The sequence below is a fragment of the Cavia porcellus genome, unplaced genomic scaffold (assembly GCF_034190915.1).
Source record: "Cavia porcellus strain 051 isolate PalLab524CR breed Dunkin Hartley unplaced genomic scaffold, mCavPor4.1 scaffold_9, whole genome shotgun sequence".
In the NCBI taxonomy this organism is placed as follows: Eukaryota; Metazoa; Chordata; class Mammalia; order Rodentia; family Caviidae; genus Cavia; species Cavia porcellus.
Genome location: NW_026947492.1, coordinates 56,007,983 through 56,027,216, shown reverse-complemented (window position 1 = coordinate 56,027,216; position 19,234 = coordinate 56,007,983). Strand labels below are relative to the sequence as shown.

The 19,234-nt window shown below is 38.9% G+C and overlaps 1 protein-coding gene across 5 annotated transcripts in view; it reads right to left on the bottom strand.

The window, feature by feature from the left end:
- Window positions 1-19,234, bottom strand: part of Pak1 (p21 (RAC1) activated kinase 1) — a 146,000-nt gene that overhangs the window by 71,181 nt on the left and 55,585 nt on the right. For 2 of the 5 annotated variants that reach the window (XM_003468537.5, XM_013151178.3), the window contains exon 1: window positions 17,955-18,152. The exons of 2 other annotated variants lie outside the window; for them this stretch is intronic. The gene's annotated coding sequence lies outside the window, so the exon portion shown is untranslated. Of the gene's footprint in view, window positions 1-2,124; window positions 2,239-17,954; window positions 18,153-19,234 lie in introns of those variants that run through there. One more of the 5 variants, XM_063256429.1, reaches the window with a different exon arrangement.

The window sequence follows — 19,234 nt, the reverse complement described above, 5'->3', positions numbered from 1 at the left end:
CCTCAAGTGTGAATGCACACTTCCTTCATAGCTTAATTCTTCTGCTCCTTCAATAAAGTCTCTGGAAAAGTCCTGACATTCTTCAAAGTAGATCTTTACATTGCATGGCGATTCCCTTTGTAGGTTATTGCACTGCTTTTTATTATGCTATCATTGTTTATAGGTATATCTTCCCCAGGAATCAGAATAGTCCTCAAATATTGAGCCAAATTTTGCAATCTCTGTAACCCAGCAGTGCCTTGTACTGCATCTAACTACAGCGACTTGATAAAGATGCATGAGGATACATATCTTGCCTTTAAAGAGTTTAGTTGGAGAAATGGAAGTCATCAGTCCTTCACACTCTAACTGGGTCTACCTTCCCAATTAAGCCATCACACCTAGAAATAGCCTACATTCAAATTATGCCCCCAGAAACCTCTGTTCACCTGAATTTGCCAATTATGCCTTCTTTTCCTTCTTTCCTTTTTGTTCAGAGGCTCAAACCCTGTGGCTTATACATGTAATCATGTACTCTGCCACTGAGCTTTACTACCAGCCTGTTAAATACTATTACACACATACACACAGGGTCATGCTTCCTGTCATTGACTTCTCCCTTCTCTGCCTAATAAAAAATCTTACTTTCCCTGTCTGGCTCTGTAATTCAGGCTGGCTTTGAACTATGCAGCTCAGGCTGGTCTCACACTCATGGCAATTCTCCTGCTTCAGCCTCTCAAGTGCTGAGATTATAGGTGTGTGCCACTATGCCTGACTCTTACTCATCTTTTAAAAAGGTCCAACTCAAACTGCACTTCATTGTGTAATTCATCTTTGCCCACCTTAGGCAAATGAACTCCATCTTTTCTAAAAAAACACACCCAAGCAAGAGGAATTTCGTTAGATTGACTCTCTGGCTGGTATGTTTTTGAGCCATTTCTTCCTGTTTCACTTTCCAAATTTGTCCCTGCTTTCCCTCCCAGCCCCAATTCAAGTCCTTCAGGTCCCCCAAGGGAAGGTCAAGTGTCTCAGTTCTCAAGTGTACCAATCAAGGCTCCCTGTTCTAAAATTACACTCCTACAGCCACTTGACAGCCTAATCAAGCCCTTCCTGGTCAGTCTGTCAGGTCTTTCAAGCAACAGCTTCACTGAACGAAACTCCCTTTCAGAACCAAGAAAGGTTTCAGCAACCTTTCTGATACAGGCTGTTTTCCCACTTCTTTGAGGTTTTTTGTTTTGTTTTGTGTTTTTTTGTTATTGTTGTTTTGAACTATATTTAGAGAATTCTATGGGGGTAGATCTCATTTTCAAAGTGATTCCAAATTACATACAACCAAAAAACTGGAAATCTAATGTTTGAACTTCTTTCTTATCACATTCCAGCCTAGGTCATCTTACCTTTGCTTGAAAACCTCCAATAATAGGAAACCTATACAGTGGTATCTCAGTTCACAAACTTAATGCTTTCCATGATTCTGATTGCAAACCCATTTGGTCCTGAACCAAATCAAATTTCCCTACAAGATTAGCGTTGAACCTAACCATTGAATCTGATTAAGTTTGCAACCAATTCGTTGCAATCAGAATCGTGGACAGAATTAAACTCACTTGTAATCAATGTGCCGCTTGTACTCTCAAAAGACAGCCTATTCTATATTTGGTCATCTCATTTAAAGAGTTGTGGCCTACATTAAGTTCTACCTATTTCTTAGTGCACTACAATTAGTTTACACTTTGCCACTCTTCCTTCACCTCCTCTGCCAGACCTTAGACCGTGAACACCTTCAGAGCAAAGTTCACAGCTGGAGATAGTGGCACATGCCTGCAATCCTCACAACTGGGAGGTAGGAGGAGGAGGACTGCTGCAAGTTAGAGGCCAATCTGGACTGCACAGTAAGCTCAAGCCTTTCCTGAACTACATAACGAGACCCTGTCACAAAGAAGAAAAGAAAAAAAACAAGTTCATATCTCATGTATATCTAAATCTCCAGCTTTTCAGGCCTAGTATAAAATAAGTCATTAATAAAAATATGTTGAGCAAATGAATAAACAGAAAAAAAAAGTAAATAAACAAAGGAAAATATTACTTTTATCTGTGAGCCCTAAACCCTATCTTTTGGAGCTATTCAGAAAAGTCTATTATTACCCTGCCACCAGTGGACAGCTTTCCTCCACCAGGCTCTTCCACCATGCGCTCTGTCCCTTGGAGCAAGAGATCACTGAAGGTCCCATGTGAGAAGTGCCCATAAAGAAATATTTGATAGAAAGCAGGAACTACGGGAAAAGAAAATACAAACTGCAGCCTTGGCATCTGCTACAGAATCTGATCCTGAAAGTAATGTGGGCTGTAATAATTTCCTTAGGCTATTACATTAGGTAAGGTATAAATATGTAATATATTAAGATTATCTTATTGGGTAATACACATGAACAAAATTGAATAGTAGCTGGATTAGAATAAGAACACAGAATATCAGCTTTATGTGACAATTTTATTTTCATCTCAGAAAAACCACTTACGCACTCTAAATCTTATTTTTTTGCAAGTGAAGACATTAGACTTACTATAGTAAGTCTTTTAAAAGTAGTGACATACAAAAATTAGCTATATTAGGAAGAAAGAAGCTACTTAAAAAAATTTGCTTGGCTGATCTACATGGTTTTTAGTTAGGACAATAAGAAGTCAATGGAACTAGTTCAAAATATTTATTAACAGAAAATATTTTATATGAAACACAGCCAGAGTGGTAATGAATTATTACTGGGTCTTGGGATAATGATAAAATCAGTGCTAGTGATCACATGTGAACTCATGATACCTGAGATTCAGTCTTGGTCCTGGTAAGTAATATTTGTGAATACTATTTGGTAATTCATTTTGCCCAAAACAAACTTTCACCTCTAAAAAGGGGCTAGTACGTTTTTCAAAACATTGTTATGGGCATCATACCACAGTGATATATGTGTGCCCATTTTTATAGCAATACAGTTTGTAATAGCTAGATCTTGGAAACAACCTATATGCCCATCAACTAAGGAATGGATAAAAAGATGTGGTATTTTTCTGTAACAGAGTACTACTCAGCCATAAACTGGAGACCTAAGTAAATGGATACAACTTAAGAACACATTCATTAATGAAATAAATAAGACACACACATGTAAACATCGTATCGTTTCATTAGTGTGACAAGCTGAAAGAAAAAACATGTATTTGTGTATGTATATGTATATAAAAATAATTAAGATAGTTATACTACTAATTTCTCTGAGTTCACTGAAGAGGAATATTTGTACTGCTATTGTTCAGACAACTGAACACAGATGTCTTGTGCTCGGGGTGAATGAATTGGAGATAACAATGAGCAATGTATATACCATCATTGCCCCCAATTGACATGTTTTGAAACTTTGTTGTACTTTATTTTCTTCTTCTTCTTTTTTTTTCTTTTTATCCTTGAAATAAAATGGATTGGGGGTGGGCATTGTTATGGGGACTAAATGAGAAAATATAAATGCTATGCAATAAGGTGATAGTATTACTCTTGTTTTAATAGTATCCCCAGCATTCTCCTATGACAGGTATTTTTCTTGAAAGATAAAATAGATCACATACACTGCAGGAAAAAACTTCCCAGGACTATGTTCTGTAATACTTGTCTTTTCTAATAAATAAATACACAGTTTTAAAAAAAAAAAAAAAACCTACTACCTCTCCCCCAGACAGAACTTTAGATGCTTGAAATAGGCTGTTGGGACCTCACAAATCTATTTTCCTCAATGATAAACATTTTTAGTACCTTCAACCTGTACCCATAGAACACAATTTTGTGCTTTCTTAATCAATGATTTCTGAACTTACTTGGACTCTAGGTTTGTATACTAGTTTTCAATTTCCCTGCAGTCCCTCAATAAGCCCTTTCCCATAACTTCTGCAGAAGTCTTTTCTGTCTTTGCACTCATAGATCCTCTCACTGGTCATTTTGTTCTTGCTGTTCTCAGCACAATATCTAGCACATTTTAAAATCAGTTTACAGGTAAATGATTCCAAAATGTCAATCCTGAGAGAAGAAAGAAGATGTACACTTAACTTTTAGACTAAAAAGAGCAAATACATCTTAAATCGTTGACTAGTATCTACAAGTCACTGGTTTGGAAGAATTTTTAAAAATTTAAAAAACCAAACAATGCCTTCTGACATGCTGCAGTGTAAAAGCCAGACCTGGAGACAACATTTATAGTGAAAGCTTAGCCAGCACTCTTTTTTATCCATCCTGGACAACAAAGAAATACAACAAATAGAAAGACAGACTAACCACATTTTACCACTGTCTCAGGCAACCTAATAATTTATAAACAACTAATTATACTAAAGTGTTAATTGTAAATCCACTGAATGTCTCTATAATAAATGTCAGATCAAAAGAGCTACTGGCAGCGTGAGATATATATATATATATATAAATTTAAATATATTAAATATATATATAAATTTTAAAAAGCAATGACTGGGATAAAGCTAAGAGGTCTGGATTTAAGTCCTACTCTGTTATTTATTAACTTATAAAAGTCTCCTTCTCTGTGAGATTCGATTTGACATTTCCTACTGCACATTCTTTAGATACAGAGTTTAAAAGGCAATGAAGGAGAAGTTATTTGTGTTGCTTGAGCATGCTGTAAAAAGCACATAATGCTTAAACAGAAAGAAGGAAAAGAGGCCTGAGAGTGTGGCTCTGTGGTAGAGAATGCTTGTCTAGCATGTACAAGGCCCTGAGCTGAATCCCCAGCAACGCTCACCTCCTACTCCCTTACAAAAGGCAGAAGGAAAGAAAAGACTCTCCAAGTGGCCATTATATCTAAGTTACTTTATATACTAAATGAAACTTGTTAGGGATTCATGGAAGGAGTCTGCTCACTGACAACTACCTCTTTCCCTTCTACCACCTTGGAGTCCACTGAATATATCTAGAATTAATAAACTGAATGGGTTAATCCATTGATATATTCATAGCTGAATGTGCTATTAGTAGGTAGGGTGCTGGAGATATCCCTTTAGAGGGCACAGAGCTGTCTTTTCTGGTTCTTCTTGCTTTCTCTCCTTCCTGGATACCATGAGCTGAGTGGCTTTCTCTGCCATCACCTTCCACTAACCATATTTTGGCTTGAAGCTAACTGACCGTGCATGGACTAAGTCCTCTGGAACTGTGAGTCAAAATAAGCCTCTCCTTTAAATTGCAACTGTCAGGTATTCTGTTCCAGTGATATGATAATACAGAAACCAGAGATTTTAAGATATACATAACACCAAAGCCAAAAGCAACCACAGAGATATCTAATCTGAACTACTCATATTAGGACTACTGAGATCCAAAGAAATACAGAAATGGACTAAACTGACACAACAAAAGTAGATAAGAGGTAAAACTCTCTTTAAAATTTCCTTTTTATTCATCCTTTAAAGTGAAACTTATATGTCTTTTTTGTGGTGCTGGGGGTAGAACCAAAGGTCTTGTGCATGCTAGGCAAACCCTCTACTGAGCTATATCTTCTGCCCTTCGAATCCCATCTATTTATCCTGCCAAAGGATTTTCCAACTATACTGTTCTTAAGGTAATTCTAGGCACTGTGCATGGACCTCTTCTGACCTAAATTCCACTACTTCTCTAAATTCCACGTTTAGGTCAGCCAAATACAGTAAATGGCAAATAAAAAAATATATAAGCATACCTGTGCTGAACTTGACTGACTTTACTACATGTCTAGTAGAGAATATAAATGATGTCTTATTCCTCAAACAAAAAAATACACACAGCATAAACGTAAGCATATATAATTAACAAAAGTTATATACACCTTCTGATGCATCTCCAAATTCCTCATTGAAGTGCAGTTCAAATCAATACATTTTTACTAAGTATTTATATATAAGATGCTAAACTAGAAATCGGGAACAAGTAAATGAATACATAGATAAATAAACGAGTAAGGTAAGAACTGACCTTAGAGACGTTCAGTCTACTAAACAAGAATAGGGATTTAGAAAACCACAATAACGAGGTATGACAGAGCACACTTGTAACCCCAGCACTCAAGAGGCTGAGATAGAAGAATCACTGTGACTTCAAGATCAGCCTGTGCTACATAGTACGAGTTTAAGGCCAGTTTGAACTATACAGCAAGACCCTACACCAAAAACAGAAATAGGCCAGGTATGATGGTGCATCCTGTAATCCCAGCACTGGAAGGCTGAGGCAGGCAGATCAGACAAGTTAGTTCAAGGCTAGCCGGGGCTATCTAGTGAGCTCAACGCCAGCCTGAACCACAGTGAGACTTTGTCTCAAACCCACACACAAAAAAATCATAAGTATACACATATATACATACATACACAAAATAGAAAACCACAATGCTAGGCCAACTGTGTGAACTGTGCCCTAGAACAAATAGTAAATGTCCAAACATAGAAATATAATATTACATTGGGGCCGGGGATTTAGTTCAGCGGCTTAAATGCTTGCCTGGTAAGCACAAGGTTGTGAGTTCGATCCCTGGTACAACTGGTCTGGAATGATCAGTAAAGTTTCACACACACACAAAAACGGATGTTATTAAAATTAGTAGTTTAGGCTGGATATGGTGGAACACACCTGTAATTCCAGCTATTTGGGAAGCTGAGGCAGGAAGATTACAAGTTCAAGGCCAAGATGGGCAATTTTACAAGACCCTGTCTCAAAAATAAAGTAAATAAATAAACAAAAAGGATGGAGTATGTAGCTCGGTGCTTTAAAAAAAAGTAGTACTTTATAAAACAAATAGGTCAGACTAGTAGCCTGGACTGTCACAGTTGGATTATTATCCACTGTAAGCTTTTTAAAACACCAGTTCTTAAGAGCTTAGGGAAAAGTATACTAATATCTACAATTTGCTTAGAAATGCATTTTTTAAAATGATTAATGGGTAAATAGGGATTTAATATAACAGTATATGTCTATATAAAATATAATAGATGTGATAGTCATACATTGCTTAACAATACAGGTATGTTCTTGGGTGTGTCATAACCATCATATGATATACTTATATAAACTAGATGAAATAAAAAAATAAAAAACCAGGCATTTAGATGGAGAAAGATGATGACAAATGACCATTGTAAACCACAGAATAACACAGATAGGAGGGTATGGTGGGTAGAATGCAACATAAAATACTAAGTCAGATCATGAAAAATAGGACACGGTGGATCACTGCAGGCCTTTCATGTTCTACAACTCCCTATAACACTAGTCCTAAAAATGGCCCTTTCTAAGCAGTTCTAGAGCTGGGCAATAAATGTCTGATGTTAAAAATAAAATGACACTGATTTAAAAACAAGGCTGTGGAGAGATTACAATGAGAGAAAAGAGGTGTTGCCTACAGGAAAAAACCAGCTGCTAACCATCTGGACTGAGAACTCTGAGATGCCCAGAGCTCACAGCATGCAACTTGAAGTTTCAGACAGCTCTCTAAACTAACAAGTTGCTGTAATTCTAAGGAACAACTTCCCTAGAGAACCTCTTGAAATAATTACAACTAAGATTTCTGCCATCATTTGGAGTTGACATTTTAATAATTACAAGCATTAGATAACATTTTGGAGTTTACAGAAAACCTGTAAATCTATTTGGGAAGTATCATTTTTCTCATTCATTTAAACCAAGATTTAGCATCTATTGCTTTGCCAAGTTAGGCAAGGTGCTGGAAATCAACAGTAAGCAAGTCTGAGGAAGCGAGAGGGATGCTGTCAATAACCTAGGGTCATACTAGTGGGCAGCACAGGAAGGAACCTGAAATGTCTGTGTGGTAACAGAACCACTGCATCTCACTTCACTTTTGCCTGTAGTGGTAAAGGAATAGACTCAATAACCACTAATACAATCTTGAGATAAATCCTGAGGTCATTATTTTAAATGAAAGAAGAAAAGAAAGAGAAACAAAACCTAGTCCACACATACTTTGAATAACCCAGGGCAGCTGCAACTGGCATGACCAACACTCCGCTCAGGAACAGGGCACACTGTATGCCCTTGACTCCTGCTTATGAGAATCTGATCTTTAATTAAGTTGTGCCAAGAGGTTTTCTTTGGCAAGGGACTGGAACACTGCTGCCTTGAATTTGCGGAGAGATATCCTTCTAATGCCTCAAAGACACTCCCACTATTCAGCCTCCAACCACTTGCTCAGGTTTAGCAACAAGAAAATAACTGTTAGGGAAGCAGGAAAAAAAAAAAAAAAACTATAGGCTGTTTCTGGGCTGTTACAGAAGTAATTTCTGATCTTCCATTGCCTCTTAACATAAAATACAAATAACACTAACTACTTTATATACAGTTTTCATTAGAATTAAAAAACATATACCAGGTTGGAACTTAGGACTCTGGGAAGTCAAGCCAGCACCTCCCCTCCCTGGTAAGCGGCGGTAGTGTGGCCCACTGCAGCCCTTCCAGGGGGAGAACTAGCCGTGTCTCCTGAGATCCACGCCATGTTGGGACTGAGGACACTGTGAAAACAAATGACCATTCTGCCTCGCTGCTTAGCAATAGTGAACCTACTGCTACATAGCCTAGAGTCAATTATCCCACTTCCCATATCCTCCTTCTCCTCCTCCTCCCCGCCCATTAGCAAGTGGGAACCAGAAATCTGAGCATCTTCTGGGAGATTGACCATAGCAAATAAGGGGGACTTTCTTCTACCATTTCTTTGAAGGCAAATATTTTTAGTACTGTTTTGCTCTTTTCTGATTAATGGTACTGCTCTATTCAATATTCTGTTTTGATAAGTTCTTTAGTGTTCTATATTTCATCTCATTTTGATATACGGGATTGAAAGAACAACTATTATAAAGATAATAAAATATACTGTGATACCTATTACTGTTATCCCGGTAACCTGCTGTGAGGTTCTGTACCAATTTCACTGTACGATCTTAATTGGCTTTATTCTGACTTGTTCTGTTGTATACTTTCAAAATAAAAATTAAAAAAAAAGAAGATCTAAAATTTCTTTCAGGATTAGGAGATTATTTTTCCCCTAACTGTAGACCCACTGAACTGTACTTCTGTGCCAGCAAATCAGTGTCCCTTTCACCCTCTATGTTCTATTCATGGTGCCTTTCTTCGATTTAGAACCCAAGGTTGTTATCCTGTGTGGGCTCCTTTCCCCCCACAGACCCTGAGCGAAAAGTGTGGAATTAATCTGGAAGAGAATTTACGTGACTCTTAAGGCTTTGGTTTATAGGGATCACTGATAGGAAATGTTCTTGCCAGGGTTACTTTTTCAAAAAGCTATACAGAGGCTTGGGTTACCTGTGACACCAGTGTGAACACAAACCCGGATGGTTATGATGACCTCACAGTGTCCTCATCTTCAGGATAAACTTACCAGGAGAGGACAGAAGCTCAGTCACTTGGTGGACATTATTCTTCCTGAAATGCTGCTGATTTACAGTAATAATTTTTAAAATACAGGGATGTATGAAAAAGAGATAATGTTACTACAGCTGTTGACATTTTTACAAAAAGTAACATAAATGGAATATTGGAGAATTTCAAGAATACAAAATGGTGTGAAATAAAAGATGATTTACTTCTCCCAAAAAGAAAAAAAAAAAAAAAAAAAAACATGCACCAAAAGAAGCACCCAGAATACCATCCAGCACAAAATAGATGTCCAATAAATATTTGTTTGCTTCCCCACCCATTACTCTTTCATCTCTACTGTTTCCTAAACTTGTCATTCTAGCTCTGTATGCTTTCATGCTCCTGCCTTTGACATACTGTTCTATTTGCCTAAAATGTCCAAACCTATTTTTCAAGTAAACTGTTAAATCCAAGTTGATTCATTTCCTCTATGGAACCTTTGGAGAAGCCCTTTAATTCCATCTTTTCCCAAAATTTAGTAACATTTGACCCATATTTCCATACAACTTCCAAATCCATCCTGTATTACTTCTAATCCATACTTCTTGTACTCACCAGGCCATGAGTAAATGCAAGGGATGAAACTGTGACTAATCTCTACGTCCTCATGGCCAACCCAACACAGACATGGTACAAACCAAGTAATTAGCAACAGTTAACTTTCTAGGGCAGCCTGGTTTGTTGAAAACATACGGAAACTTGGGAGGATCCTGAAGAATCAGCCAACTTTAAACTCTCATTTTATAGGAACCTGGAAGCCATAGGTGCATGTACTTTACCTCACTTCACTGGACAAAATAATTAATAAAGACATGTCTGGCCTCTGTGATTCACTTAGAAACATATTTGCAACATTAATTATAATCCGAGTTAGAATAAACAAAGAGCTATACTGGGAGGCTTCCTACAACTATGAGAGGCAACAGAATGAGTCAGAAAGGTCAAACAACTTGGAGTGAGACCTAAATTCACTCAGGCTGATCCAATAAACATACACACTCATATCCCTACACATCTTCACTCCTAACACTCCTGCAGTCACTAGAGTTACTTTCAGAAATTAGCACTACAGGTCATGTAACATACTCTCTACCATCTTGAGAAACTTCTGACCTGTAGTCCCAGTTCAGTTACTCCCAGTGGTTAAAAGCAAAATTTCCAATTGCTGCCAGGTATGACAGTATGCACCTATGCCTTGAGTTTTCTGAGAGGCTGAAGTAGAGGATGGTTTGAGCCCTGGCATTCAAATCCAGCCTGGGCACCATAACAAGATCTCTTCTCAAAAAACAGAAACTACTACTACTATTACTACTACTACTACTCTTCCTCCTCTAAAAGTCCTATCTTAAAAATTCAAATTTAAGCTTCAAACCTCCAGACCTAGCAGCTGATAATATGCACTACGAAAACCTGAAGCATTTATAGTCAAAGAGCTAAAAGGAACCACAAAGGTCTCCCGGTTCAAGCTCTCAGGAAACATATTTATTCTACTGTCTCCTAAATGGTTGACCCTCCAACCAATCTCTGCCTAAATACAACCTGTGATTTCTCATAGTGCCATATGCGGCCGCAAAGGAATAGTTTCTCTTACAGTATTAACAACCACAGTATAAAAACAGACCACGCTCCCTCCTCTAAAAAATAATTAGGATTAAGTCAATTCTCCAGTGTCCATTTACTTCAGTCATGTATAATCAACCAAATTTTTGTCCCCGTCATGTTCTACATACCTTTTAAATAGATCAAATTCCCTACTCCTCTCTTAATTTTAGAAATCTTTTACTATTTTTTTCTGGCACTTCCCATTTGTCATTGGCTCACTTACCTCTGCATCTTTGCCTTAGAAGAAATTTTCCCTAGCAGCTCTCTCAACTGGATGCTGTCTTTTCTCTCACACTTAGCCTACAAGTTTGGTCCTTAATTTTTAGTGTCATTTGCAAACTATTTCTTTACCTTCCTCTTATAAAAACCTGTATTTTGGGCTGGGGATTTAGCTGAGTAGCATAAGTGCCTGCTTTGCAAGCACATTGTCGTGAGTTTGATCCCTGGTATGGATTTAAAAAAAAAAACAAACTGTATTTTTCCTTGTGTACTCTCTACTCGTTGCTATCACACTTTCCTACTTATTATTCATTTCCTGGTGACTCTCAAAGGGTTTAGTTCCTCAGTCCTTTCTATACCCTTCTAGTTATCATTCTAGATGACCTCAACAACTTCAATGATGATCCTCTCAACACTCTGTCCACTCCATTTTATGACTTCAGTTCCATAATTATACCTTGGACCAATCACCAAAATGTACATCAACTCCAATATCTCAAGTGAATCATATATACCCCAAACAATAGCTCACTTGCTCAGGAGCTTCTGCTACAAAACTATCCATAAGTCCTTCTGCCTTTATGTCTCTCTTTACCAAACTGTAAGCTATCCAAATTATTCAAGCATCAAAAAGCCCTTGTCTTTCCCTTCCTTTCCAAAATTTAATGAGCAAAATTCCAGCTTTGGGATAGTTGAATTCAACTCTCTCCCAACTGCCTCTACAATGACACAGTCCAAGCCACAGAGAACATTACAAAACCTGATTAAATGCTTTCACTTGAAAGTTATGATTCCTATGTAACTTCCCATAAGACTTCCTACATAACTCCCCATAAGACTTCCCATTCACCCTCTCCCTCCCTGCTGAGCTTACTTTCAATGAGAAAACTAAAATCCTCCCAGAAAACATCATCTTCCTACCCCAAAATCTACATGTTTCTCTATACCTGCAAACACATTCTCCTTCTCATTCAAAATAATTCTGTACTCCTTTGCTTAACTTCTTTTCACCTGGAATGTTCTCTTTTGGGTACATGATGAATTTCCTGTTAATGTAGTCAGTCATGCAACAGCCATTTATTGTAAATCTACAATGTATCAGTATAATCTAGTTGAATAAGACAAAATTCCCATGCTGATGGGAATATAGTGTAGAACAAGAAGTAGACAAAGAACTAAGTAAATAAATACACAATGGGAAGTTCATATGACTGTGTGAATACAAGAAGAGGGGATTGACCATTATAGGATTTTCTGAGGAAGACTTGGGTGAAACAAGACAACAAATCACAGCAACATTTAGAAGACCATTTTAAGCAAAAGAAGCAGTAAATACAAATGTCCTAGATAAGAATACACTAGCCAACAAGAATTGCAGAAAAAAAAAAAAAAGCCAGAGAAATTAGAATTGAGTGAACAAGGAAAAATATTATAGGAAATGGAGATTACAGATATGGCAGAGGTCAGATTGTACAAGGCCTTATAGGTCACAATGACAGGCCTAGATTTTGTAGCAAGTACATAAAGACACTGAAGAGTTCAGAGGAGTGATCTGATTTGTTTTAGACAGACCACTCTTGCAGCAGAGTAAGGAGAACAAAAGAGTAGGAAAGAGACCATTATTAAGTGATTACAATAATCCAGGTAGAAATTGATGGTGGCTCAGATACCAGCAGTAGGCACAGAGAAGTAGTCCAAAGTTAAATATATTTTGAAGTTAGAGTCAAATGGCTTAGAGATTAGATGCAGCACAGGAGAAAAAGGAAAATTCATGATGACATCTAAATTTTTGGCCTCACCCAAGAAATACTGGTGAATATGAACCCACTGCAGTGTCTCCTAATCAACCACACACACACATACACACCCCACTCCTTTCTCTCGAAACTCACAATCTCCTCCAAACGCCACTTTATTTCTATGCTCTTCTAAATAAGCAAAGCATCTAAAAAAAGAGTTGTCTATTTCAACTGTCTCTACCACCTCCCTTTCTGATTGATAAATGACTTTTATTTCAGCAAAAACAGTCCTATCAAGATTACCAACCACCTCCATCTTGCCAAATAAATGGTCACTTTTCTGTTCTCACCTTGCATAACCCTCAGTAATACTCAACATAATTAACCTCCCTTCTTTTTCAAATACCCTACTTTTTTGGCTTCTGGGTAAGCACATTAATCTGGCTGGCTGGCTTTCTCTCCTTTTTTTCTGTCTCTTCTTTTCTCCTTTATAGACCTCTTCTTTAGCTATACTTCACGCGTCCAAAGCTCAGGACCTCCTTTACACCTACACTGCACTCTCTTCAAGGTGATCTCATCCATTCCCAGAGCTTTATACCCCATCGATGGTTGATGATACCCAAGTTTCTATCTCTTAACCAAACAGCTCTCTCTCAGACCAATAAGCTTCTACTAGACAACTCCACTTGCGTTACTCTTATATTTGAAGAACTAATAAGCAAAGCAAGTGAGCTGTCTAATATACAGTTAAACATAACACTACAAACATAACTCTTGGTTTTCAGTCTCTACCACGAGTTTTACTTACATTTGATTACTTATTATACATCTCCCTCAATATACAGTAAACTTCATAAAGTAGAAACTAAGTGTTGTATTAACCAATGTACACATAGCAACTAAATAAGATCTCAGAAGAATCAGCACATAGGAGACTTTAGGATTTATCAGATCATGTTTCTGCCCTTTAAAAAAAAAAAAGGCAGTAATGGAAGAGGCAGATAATAAACTACAATAGCAATACAGCATAGCAAGTGGTACTACTGAGTGCTGAGAGGAAATACAAAGGCGCTACATCAATCTAGAAAAGGGGTCCTTAATAGCCTAGGAGCCAAGAAAGACTTTCTCAAGAACTTCAGAGTATTGCAGGATAAAAATAGGTACATTTTTAAGAATGTACTACATTGAGTACATCAAGAATTTACTATATAATTATTTTTCTTGTTTGTATCATTACTTTTAAGCTTTATAGTAACTCTTCTGGGTAGATATAAATATCTTCCATTTTATATATGAAACCTAGAGAGATTAGCTATCAGGTAACTAGTAAGGGTAGAACAAGGATTCAAATTGAATTCTATCGGCTTTTAATCCTTTTATCCCTCCCTTTTTTCTTACTATATGAAACAGCATCACCAAAAATAACATTTTATACTTGCCACTTTAATAAAGCGTGTTTGTATATCTCTTGGCTTCCATTTGGAGCCTTCAGAGCCTTGTCCATTTAGCCCCTGTATTTTCCTTTGTTTGTTGAGAACTGAACCTCAGTTTTAGACTAGTCAGTGGCATCCCTATGCTTTCAGGCTAAAGCACCTGAGACTTTTTTCAAGGCCTGAGAAGGTATCCAAGAACAATCACAGTAACATCTCTACAGAAATTTATAAAGCATTTTTACACTTTTATTATTCATTTGATCCTCACCAAACCAGTGAGGTGCTAAACCCCTACGGAAGTACAGATGGCCAGGAAAGTAAAATGCCCAGTTTAGCTACATATGATGTCTGGACTTCATGGCCTGCCAGAAATTGATTTTAAGAAAATAGAAGAGAAAGGAGCAGAAGAGATCAAGTGGATACAGGAAACTCAGCACCAACTCACTCATGTGGTCTAGAGCCAGATAGTAACAAGGACAGAATCTATGTCCTTTCCAAGGTAATGAGTATTTGGCACAGTGACCTACCACAAGAAACTGTCCTTTTCTCATTTCAATAGTATCTAGATTGTAACTGCAAAAGTAAGCAGAAAAAAAGAATGGAAGAAACTCTCTGTATACTACATGCAGTAAGGAAATAACATGGTATCAGCAAATAGTTATCACTATTAAGAAGACGAGTTTAGGTCCAAACTCTGCCACTGACTGGTGAATCTGAAGTTTCCTCCTCCACATCATCATAGCTCTTTGTGTTCCCCTCTATGATACTTATACATGAGATACTATATATACTCCTTGACCTGCTTTGTGGGGAACAACTAAGTCTGATTTCCATGTTTTCTAGCATCTAGTTCCATAACTAGAATGAAACAGAGGTTTCAGAGAATCTATAACTACTTACCAGTCCAATTATTTTAATACAGGGATGACCAAAAACTGCATATTTTTCATTAATTTTTATAATATTACAGAAAATGTAAACATAATAATTTTATGAAATTTTATTTACTACAAGAATTGACTGGTTGAAATGACAACTGCCCAAATGATGCCTGAGATAGTCAATACATAGACAAACACACTGCCCAAGTGATGCTCAGAGTAAATTGTTAACGGGTTAACAATGCCATATTGAAAGGTTTTTTGGTTTGGTTTTGTCATGGTTTATGTGGGTGGCCCCCAGGCCTCATGCATTTGCATTACGCATTTGTGATTGGTTCATTGTCTAGCGCTTGGATTGGGGGTTTGAGTGCTACACTAGCCTAGGGGTGGAGCTAGGATTTAATGTAATGGCAGGAAGAAGGTGTGTCTCTCTCTTTTGCCCGTTTCTGCCTTGCTATTTGCAGCTGCCATGAACTATGGCTCCACCATGCCACCCTGCCTTGGAGCCAACAGAGTATGGACTGAAACCTCCAAAAACTGTAAGAAATAAACCTTTCCTTTCCCAACTTTGGTCATCAGGTATTTTGTCTCAGCGTCGAGTTAAAATAACTAAGAGGGTTTTGGTCTGGTTTTCTGAGACAGGATCTTCCTGTCTAGTTCAGGCTGCCCCTAAATTCACTATGTAGCCCAGGCTGGCCTCAAACTTGCAACAATCCTTTTGCTTCAGAAAGCTTTTTGTATATATACACATTTTAAACAGTGAATACCAATAAAAGAACAACCTTGTCATTCTCGTCTCTGCTTATCCTATCACTCCCACACTTTGGGGACATGTCTCAAGAAAAGTCTGCTAAGAGAAATAAACCAGTCTAAAGAGCTAAGCTTCAGAGAAGAGGAGAATCTATGTGGCCCCTTTTCCTGTCACATCTTTCCTTCTACATACACCTCAACCTCCAAATAACCACTACCTTACACAGACCACCCACTTCTTCAAAGGACCACTGGTTTCCCTCTTGGTCTGTCTCCTCTCCCTCCACCTCACTGCTGTTCTCCTCCCTTCTCTATAGGCTCACAGATCAACCAACTTTCAGGCCAGCTTTGCCTCAGAGCTACTGACCATCTCCCAGCTATTCATCTCACGGAGGGGAATCTCAGCCTCTGTCCAGCCCTTCTCAACACTCTTGCTCTCTAGCCTTCAAGTCCCCCAGTTCCCATCTTGCTTTTCCCTACTGTCTACCTACTCCCCAACCCCACTCCCAGGAAAGGAGGTGAGAAACAAATCAGGAAGAAGGACTGCTTACTGGCAAGACAAAGCATTAAGGCAGTAGGGTGAGAGGATTGGCACTTGCAATAAATAGAATTTAAGTGAAAGCTAAAAGCAAGGTTGGTAGAAAACAGAATGTTTGGACTCTGACAAACACCACAGCAAGGTTCCTACAAACCAGTAACTTACAATAATGAGGAAGCATTAGAACCAAAAACAAAACAGAAGAAAGCTTAATCAAGAGGAAGAGAATCCAAGAGTAAAGGAAAAACTGGTTATGCAGGGGACAAGAGAGTAAAAGAAAGCATGAGGAGAGCAGGAAAAAGGAGAAAGAGGGAATAGAAAAATGAGGGTGGATGATGAGGAAGAAGAAAAGAAAGGAGCAGATGAACAGTCATGGAAAGACGGGGTGGGCGGGCAAATATCAAGGTAGGTTAGTAGCAGGTCTTGGTGCCAGATAATAAAGGAACGAATTATAGTGGTTAACACATTATACAGCCTCAATTTCTGTGATTTACTTAAGAGTAAAACGAGTGCTCCAAAGAAGACAGCTTATTTTAAAGCAGCTTTATATCTAAGTACAGGGTTGAAAAATTGGCCAGTTGAAAGGAAAAACAAAATGTTAAGATATTCTGACCTACTTATTCTCAACCCCTCTGCCTACACCTTAATACCTACACACAACACTAAAATAAGCATCAATATTCTCAGCCTCTATCTTGCTAGTGAAGTCATCCGTTTCTAAACAAACCAGGAAGATGCCAAACAACAGACTGGCTGGAAGACAAGATACCAAGGTCTGCTTTTCCACATAGCCTGAGAGGCATCTCCTCAGCCCATTCTAACCCTTTAAGTAGATCACCTTTCCAAAAGACAATCTAACAGCCTAGGAAAGCCAGAGTTTATCATAAATGGAGTACCAAGCCCAAAACTGCAGATAAAGAAACTGAGGCCCACAGAGCCCACATGCTCAGGACCTCCCAGGTCTCCTATCTTGCAGCTCACCCCACCTCTTACCAGTGAACAACCCCCCACCGGTCCCAGGAGGCCAGCAGCTAAGCTAAGGCTTAGGAAAGAAAGCATCGCCCTGGTCACCACGCAAAAGGCTGACTACAGACATAGGACCCCTGCGGTACAGCAGTTCCCCCCAAAAGCCCAGCTTCCCGTTTACACCCTTCTCTAGCCAGAGCTCGGATTCCAGTGCAGGCCTGGCCCTGCCTGGATAGACTCATCTGAGGGTTCCATCCTTAGCCCTTCCCTCGTTCAGGGTCCCTTAAGGTAAAAGGAATGTAATACACCCAGCGTACACACACCCGGAAGTCGGCAAAGACCCCAAAACAACACAACCCAGCCTGGGGAGCCCTGGGCTGGGTGTATTACCTGGTGCGGAGAGCCGGCCCCGGCATCTCCGGAGATTGTTTCCGTTGCAGAGCCGCACCTCTCCCCGCCCACCCGGGTTCGCACAAAGCCAATCTACCAGCTTGGCTGGATTCGCTTTGACTGACTCCAACAGCACAGCTGCCCGCCCAGTTCCTGAGGTGCAGCGCGCTAGCGCCCCAGCAGCGCTCAACCAAAAAGCCCGGAGGGCAGGAGGGGAAAAGGGGCGGGGCAGGAGGGGGAAGGGGCGGGAGGAGGCCGAGCTTCTCCTTTCTGCACAGTGGCGCCGAGCATGGGGAGCCACTGCCTTCCCACGGTCTGGGCAGTTTTCCTGCACTTTGCTTCCAGCGGGAGGAATTTCTTCCTAGGCTGGCTTTCCAGGGCCTGTCAGGAATGCTGGGTGAGCTCGACAATGAAGACCACCACAGCTCCTCCGGGCTTTACTTTATGTGGGATGCCACAGAAAGTATCTTTTGCAGAAATGGACTCAGGATTCTATGAGATCAGATCAAATTACCGGGACTTCTTCCATTGACCCTTCCAAAGGTGCTACAGGAAAAAGCTGAGTGAATCTATACCTACTTCTAAGCAAAGAAAGCTGAGTAGCAGCTGCCACTTATGAGGAGCTATTTATTGTGTACCATGTGCTTTATAAACCTTATGTCTACACACAAACAGCCCAGGAAGTAGGCACTGCACTACCATACACAGGATGCCAAAACTGAGGCTCAAGGAAAATGTGACCTCATACAGTATTTCTTAAGCACCTAGTACATTTCAAGCATTGAGATGAAACATGAGCAGAACACCACACTGCAGAACATTTATCCACCCTGGCCTAGACCCCAAAAGATGACTCCTAATAACTGATAACTGGAACAAAAAAATGCTTTCACACATTTCCAAATGCTCCCCTAGAGTATTACCTCATCACTCACCTCACTTAACCAGCTCTCCCACTGTTTTGGAGAAACATGACAGGAATCAGGTTATACAGATTATCTCTTATAGATCATAATTAGGAGTTTATGCTTTGTTCCAAGTTTTAGCAATGAGAAGACTTTGGAAGGTTTTTACGCACAGTGACAAAATGTAACATTTTTAAAAGATCACTGCGTAATAAAAAAGTGGGAATAGATTTTTTAAAGATTCTTTTAGAGATACAGACAAGAGAAGATGGTAAAGATTTAGACTAATGTAAAATAAGATGAAAAGAAACAAGCATATCCTAAAGATAAAAAAAAAACTTGAGAGAAGCAGCAGCAGAACTGCCGTAAGACAGC